Below are 7,784 nucleotides of genomic sequence, written 5' to 3' on the forward strand. Positions count from 1 at the left end.
ACAACATTCCGGTAATTCCGGGGTTAATTAAAGTTAAGGAGTCGCCACCTAATTATTATGGTGAATTAGGACACCTAAAGTTTATTAAAGTAATTGTCTAAAGTTAACTCCATTTATGGTCTACGAAACTTAAGATTTTAGGTAAGGGTTCAATTAATCTAAAGGGAAGGTATTAAGCATCCTTTAAGATCCATTAACAATGATTAACCGACCGGACTTATGTTAATTGAAAGGCCTTGTAAAATATAAGTAATAATGTATAAAATGTTTGGTTAATTATAAAACGAGAGGGGATTAGTATTTAAAAGTGAAAAGCGGTGGCTAACTTTGTATTTAAATCCATTTGACGATATTAAAATTGTGATGTGGAGTTTAAAATAATTTTTCTTGGATTCAAGAATCAAGAGTGGACAGCAAAGTGATTAATATTTTAAAATCTTGTTTTGTATAGAAAACCAACTTCCGTGTTGAATTCTTCATTTAAAAAATCATTAAAGTTACCCATCATGCCAAGTTAGGCCAAAACAAAGCCCTCACTAAAAAAAATGACTTCATATTTGGGACCTGGACTAAAAGATTTTCAAAATCTTTTGGAGTTCAAGAATGAAATATAAGAAATGGACCAAACACCATTTAGAAAACCATTCGAACTTGTTTAAACAGCTAAAATGAGTATATATCGAATAGGCGATACTAAAACTAATTAACTAATTAAGCTATTGAACTATAGATTTTTTTATTTTTTTTTCAAACTGTAGGTCTGATACGAAATGAGCACGTTATGGGTCAACAAAATTATTTAACACAACAAACTTAAAGGTACAAATTAGATAAGGCAAACAACAAATTAAAGGCACAAATTAGATAAGGCAAACAAACGGTTAAAAAGACCGAAAACAGAGCAATATAAGAAGCCATTTTAGTAGGCTTCTCGAAGTCAGAAATCGTGGCTGTCAAGTTCTGATCCATCATGGACATGAATTCAAACACGAGAGGAAACGCAATAGTATTCGATGTAGCGATGTTGTCGAGTCTCAGGGCGAGACCTGCTTGGACAGTGAGAGTCTTTTACAAAGACTCCATTTTGCTCCGGTGGTCATGCAAAGGAAGGAAATGTAAAATTAATCAGTCCATTTCTAACAGTAAATAAAGTGTAAGATGAATCACATTTACAATCATATGAAGGTTTACTAGAACATTATGCATTCCAACAGTAAGTATATGCACAAAGCAAATCTGAAATCGAACAAACATTCAAAATTAATATATTCATACCCTGGTTCTGATGTTACTAAAGTGTACTATCATTAAAAATATTTAAAAAGAAACTCGCTGGTTATGGAGGAGAATCTAATCTAGCATTATCATAAAATAACATGGATTAATTCACAACAAAAAATCAAAGGTATAACTTATTTTCCGTATCTATCAAAACTAGCATAGAACGAGAGAAAGTAAAATGTTTTCATACGGGCATTTCATCAGGCATTATAAAAAATCTAAGAACAAAATTTATAGGCGATTAGACACTAAACATAGTTTTTACACAGCCCAAATAGCATAGCACATCTCTACAGTATGTTCATTCAACTTGCATAAAACATAATAGGTTCTATAGCCACAACATATAAGAAATATAGTTGTATTTAGATATAGCCTGAAGAATCTACATAGTCGTTTGTTGACATAAGGAAATTACACCTATCTAAAAACAGATTCGAACATATCATATATAGTAAGAAGTATCTACTACGCGACTTTTAAACACATCATTGTTTTTAGAAGAGATGAAATAGAAAGGATCATATTTTACCTCTTGTGGGTGCGGTGAACCGAGGCTTGGAGGTCTCAGATCTACTTTGCTTTGGATAAAATCGAAATGGGCAGAGCTTGAGAGATAACAAAATGCTAAAGTTTTTCTTTTAGAATTTCTTTTTAGAGGCAGTAGAAAAATGACAATAGCTTAAATAAGAGAATTTTCCATGGTCCAAGCTTTTCTAGGATGTTCCCCCTTTGGCTGAAGAGTTAAAGATGTATTTATAGGAGTAGAAAACTAGAATTTGTGATTTTGGGCGGGATTTCAAAGTTGAAGAAATCTGTTTGTTTTGAACGTTGGTGGTGGCAGATTTGACAGATGCAAGGACGAAGAAAAGCTTCACCCTTTGTTTGTCTTCTTCTAAGATTTCAAAGATCTTGTGATTTTTTGCAGAGATACTCTTCAATGATCTTTGACTTGTGATGACAGAATTAAAGAGGGAAGAGAGAGGATTCAAGTGTTCACACAAATGGAAAAACAATTTCTGGAAAAGGCTGAGAAAGAATTGAATTTTTGTCCAAGAGAAGAAAGGAACAGAGAGGGAAAGAAAGAGACACATGCTTTTTTTTTTTTTTTTTAATGGAATAGGGAAAAGGGGAAGAAGACAAGAAGCAGCTGTTTGTTTTTTTTAGATTAGGTTTAGGAAAGATATTGTGGGCTTCAGCATTGGATTAATTAGATAAGTGGGCTGCTCATTTGGGTATCAGTTGGGCCACTAGAATGGGCTTCAACTAGCCGAATTTGTTGGGTATTTCCCTATTCTAATTAATTTCTTTTAGGCTTCTTTGTATTAACAAAATAATATATATATTTATATATTTATATATATATATATATATATATATATATATATATGTGTGTGTGTGTGTGATAATAATAATAATTTAGCAATTAGCATTAATAAGGTGTGATTTAACATGATAATCTTATTATTAGTAGATACAATATAAGTAAGGTAATAATATAGTAAAAATATTATCCAGGTTATATCTTATGATTAATATGTAATTGGTAAGTAGCGATGTACGAGATATTAATAAATAATAATAATACTAATAATAATAATAATAATAATAATAATAATAATAATAATAATAATGTAGTGATAGTAAAAATAAGATATTTAGTTTATTAATAAATATTAGAAGCTCAAGAAAATGAATTGGAATAAAAGAGGGACAAAATTGAGTGTCAACAGTAACAGGAAGTGGATAAGTCACAAAACCGGTGGTTTCATAAGCTTGTTCTTATCTTTTCATTTTGGCGGGAACAGTTGTGTCACGTCCTTCTGATATCGGCCACGTGTCTTGCCCCGAATGGCCGACCCCGGGAACCGTCGTAACCCACGTCGCCTCATATCACGTCTCATTAATTGTGAGACACGTGGCACCCTCGGGTTGGGCGACCTCTTGAATGCAGCTACGGGTCCCCATGCCTATATAAGGCTTTTAACCCTCTCATTTTACCACTTTCACTTCTTCACCTTCTTACTTCTACACTTCTGATCGTTTTCCTCTCCTATTTTCTTACTTGTTTCAATCGTTCTAATCTCCTTTTCTCAGTTGTTTTGATCGTAACTATCTCCTTTTCTCGCTTGTCATTTTGAACTCTTCAACTGCCCTTTCAATCTTTCCTTATATCACCGGTTTCATTTCCTACTTCAAATTCACCAACCTCCCTTTTCACATATCCCAAATGTCTGCCAACATCGAAACTACCTCTCAGGATGTTCCCTCGGTTTCTTCACAGGGAGCCGAGCCAACCTCACAACCCAAGGAAAAAACCTTCATTGAACCTACCGCTTCGGACATAGTACCGTCCAAACCCAACTACAACAAAGAATTTGAAGTCGAGAAGCCTCCTCCGGTTGCGGATAGAGGCTTCGATGTAAGGCGATATCCTTCGTCTATTACCGAGAATAATCTTGACCAGGTCCGGGCTGATTGCGGATGGGATAACCGTCCGGCGCAAGTGTTCGCCCCCGGGCCCGACGAATCTATCGCCAATCATAGGGAAGGCTTCTTGTATGTTTACACCTATCCCTTTACACTCAAGCTCAACCCCTCAATTGACCCGGTTATTTTGGATATATGCCGGACATACAACGTGACCTTGGCCCAAATTGGTCCGATAATCTGGAGGACCGTGGCCTGCCTCCGGCTATTGGCCAATAATGTAAAAAGGGAATTTAGGATGATACATTTCATCCGTTTATATTCCCCGAGGCTATTCCGAGGGGGTGTGACAAAGCTCGCCAAGCGAGGCCGGAACTCGATCTTTTCGAAGATGGACGAAGACAGAGATCGAGGTTGGTTAGAACGCTATGTCCGGGTGAGGACCGCGGACATTATTCCGGCTGATTATATGCCCTTTCCGGAGAGGTGGAATGATAATCGTAAGTTTCTCAGTTCTCCCTTCAATAACTATTCTTCCATGCTTTGTCAACACTTGCTCCCTTATACTCACACGATTTCTCCCCTTCTCTCTTTCTATCAGCTGTGGCATGGATATCTCCGGCTGTTCGAAACATGAATGAATGGGTTGGAGCACTCCTCGGTCAACACACCCATGAAAAACGGACATGGGGGGACCTGTCGCGTGGCCGATGGGTCGCTCAAAATCATGGTAATACTCAGCTTGAGTTGGAATACATTGTATCTTCTACTTTTTCCTTTTCCTTTTATAATCTCTTCGGTATTCAAGTTTACCCAAGGGCTCGGTGGAGCTAAGACCGGAGCCAGCAGCCAAGTGTTACATCTTGGAAAATTTTCCGTTAGCGTACAGTGAATAGACTAACTAGGGGAATCATGTACACGAGGTTTGGACAAGTGAGAGATAGTATTTGATGGTCCTAATAAAGATTTCCAAAGACATTCGAGTTAAGGAAAGAAAGTTGTTAAGGAAAACAAGTTATAAGTTGAGTGTGTCGGGCAAAATTTTGAGTATTGAGTTAATGGTGTTTTAATGACACCTTGAGGAAGAGTTATAACGTCCCTTAGAATGGTATTGAGGTGTTAAACAAGTGTTAAAAAGGTTTCATAAGGATCGGAGATCAAACGAGTCGACGAGAACAAGTCTCTCGAAAAAGCAGGCAAACATACGGCCGGACATGCGCGCGTATAAAATGTATGGACCGTATGTCAACCGTAGATCCAGCCCGATATACCATGTCTCCAACGGACCAGATCTACGGCCAAACATACGGCCAGTAGAAAACATACGGACCGTATGTTGGTCCGTAGATCTCGGTCGGGACTGATGATGAATTAATATAAGGGACCTCTCTCAATTTATTTTCATTTCATCTTCACTCCTCCACAATTCAAGAAACCTCTAGAAAATTTTCATACACTTCAACCACAAGAATTCAAAGGAAATTGATGATCAACTTCATCAAACCAACAAGAATCAAGAGTTAGAAACACATTAAAGTCATCCAAACCAAGAAATCCCAAGAGAGGTGAAATAGGGTTTTGGTGCAAAAGGTGATTTACCATTCAAGGCTTGTTCCTCCATCATCTAAGGTGAGTTTCATGACCTTATCATGCTGTTGGAAGTATTGATATGTTGAAACACTTGGATTGTAGAAGAGTATAGAAAATGGGTCATAAGTGTGTGAATAGTATCATTGTTGAGTAGTAATTGAATTGAATCATGAAAATGGATATGCTGAGATTATAAATACGTTATAAATGACATTTAGAACATGGAATAAGTATTGGATATGAAAGAATGAGATAATGGACTTTGGCCATGACTATGGAGAATTGGAGTGAAATTGTGAAATGTAAATAATGTAAATGAATGACGATTGTGTTAGTGATATTGTGATTGTTGTTATGAATGATGGGAGTTGATATGGAATATGGAGGAAAGTAGTATAAACAAAGGAAACGCTGCCCAATTTTCTTTAGCCTTAAGAAGCACGTTCTTTCGATTGTCTAGCTAATGTCGATACACATTCCCTTGAAGGTATAAACGAGTGCATTAAGGGAGAACGAGCAAGCAATAGAATAGTTAAACGACAAAGGTATGTGAGGCTAATCCTTTCTAAGGCATGAATTTTATGGCATGAATTTCCTCCCTCCTTATGAATTTCCTATCTTCAAGAAAGTTAAAAGTCCTCGTTCGTAAATAGCTGTATGAGATAAGAGATACAATATGAGTACGATAATGATGATGATAAGCTAAAGTCTAAAGACTCTAGGGCCATGATATGATGTTATTTATAATCTATGGATGTTGATCATTGTATACACTCACCTTATGCTTGTTCCTTCATGGTGAGGCAGGATGCTTATGAATGTTCCATAATTAAATCGGGGGTCTACGACCTTATGTCACCCCCGAAGTGATTATCTATGAGTCTCTCTATGCATGCATTGACGATATATTATTATGAGCATATGATGATATTACACGGGCCTATATGGCCGGGGCGGTCACACGCTTAAGCGGGCGGCTATACACACCATGGCCGGATGGCATGGGGCTACACCACCTGGGCGGCATGAGATGGTACCCGAACGCGGGAGGCTGGACGCGAGCTAATGCTAATGCTAATGTTAGATTATCACACTGTACCTATATGGTCGGAAGCGAACTTATACATTTATGCATACATGACATGATGATAATTATGAGTAAGCTAGCATGTATTATCTCTTTTAATTTATTACGATCGATTCTGATTGCTCATTTGATGTTCCCCTATTTCATTTATGTCTTATTATTGTTTATGCCTTGCATACTCAGTACATTATTCGTACTGATGTCCGTTTTCTTTGGACGTTGTGTTCATGCCCACAGGTAGACAAGGAGACGGTGCGGATACATAGGAGCCCCTCGGCCCAGTTTTACACAGAGCCCCCTCTTTAGTAGGGTTAATCTTTTGGTACATATATGTATATTCATATTTTGGGCAGCCAGGGGTCATGTCCCGATCATATGTATATATAATGCTATGCGAGAGGCTCGTAGATACGCAGTGTGGGTAGCATGGTCTTACAGTCTTTATGTATGTGCGTGTATATATATTATTTTGATAGCCGAAGGGCTTGTATTTATAAAAGTAAATATGTTTCAAATGATGATAGTCTTCTATGGTTATGAGTATATGTTATGCATGAGGGCATATAAGTAACAGAATGAGCGGTGTTCGGTGGTTAGCCCCGGATACTCGTCATGGCCCGTAGTCCGGGTCGTGACACTAAACTTTGTGGGTACGCCTGCATTTGATTTCCGGCGAGGGACATCTTGTCTTATTGCTACAAGCCGATAAAGAGGCGGAGAAAGCCCTCGGACAAGGGCGAGGAGAGAAGAAGAGGGCAAGGAGCGTTGTTCGGACTCTAAGGATGAAATAGGCCCAATTTCCTTATTCGAAGGGTCGGTGTGGTCCCCTCGTCGCCTGCGATGGGAGGAGAGACCACCGTTCGCTATTTCCTTCGATCGAGGAAGCACCTTCGGCTCGCCCACGGGGTGGAAGAAGTTCTTTTCGACTCTAAAAGGGCGTTTGAAATTTGACACTTCGGGTGATGCCGTCGAGGAGACCCCCCAAATGTAGAAAAATCAAACTTTCTTGGCTGGAAGCGAACAAGGGCCCGGTACATCGGGCTCCAAAAAGATGACCCAATTGAACATGAAGCCCCGCCCTGGTAACCGATTTTTTCTGGGACATTTCTCGGATACCCACCGGGGGCGGGGTTTGGGCTCTCCCTTCCCGGGTCATGAGGGCGTGGGGGGCCCGGCGGTTGGGGAAAACCCGTACGTTTTCCGGCCCCGGCCGGGGAAGGAGGAAAAAAGGGGGGTATTCTTTTTCGGGGAAGGTTTTTTGTCCCTCGTGGGTTTCAAGTACGGGCCCCGTCTCGGACCGGATAAACGGAAATGGGGTCCCCCCGGTTCCCTTGGGGGGTGCCGCGGGGGGGTGGGGTTGCCCCTCCTTTTTTTTCATGGTTTGAAAGGTTTTAAT

General features: G+C 39.1%; 1 long non-coding RNA gene across 1 annotated transcript; it reads left to right on the forward strand.

Moving 5' to 3' along the window:
• The first annotated feature begins 1,319 nt into the window (after positions 1-1,319).
• LOC132036759 (uncharacterized) lies at positions 1,320-1,601 on the forward strand. Its single transcript, XR_009409660.1, has 2 exons — positions 1,320-1,454; positions 1,519-1,601. It is a non-coding gene; the product is annotated as an uncharacterized LOC132036759 (long non-coding RNA).
• Positions 1,602-7,784: the final 6,183 nt, after the last annotated feature.

Source organism: Lycium ferocissimum, chromosome 11 (genome assembly GCF_029784015.1).
Source record: "Lycium ferocissimum isolate CSIRO_LF1 chromosome 11, AGI_CSIRO_Lferr_CH_V1, whole genome shotgun sequence".
NCBI lineage: Eukaryota > Viridiplantae > Streptophyta > Magnoliopsida > Solanales > Solanaceae > Lycium > Lycium ferocissimum.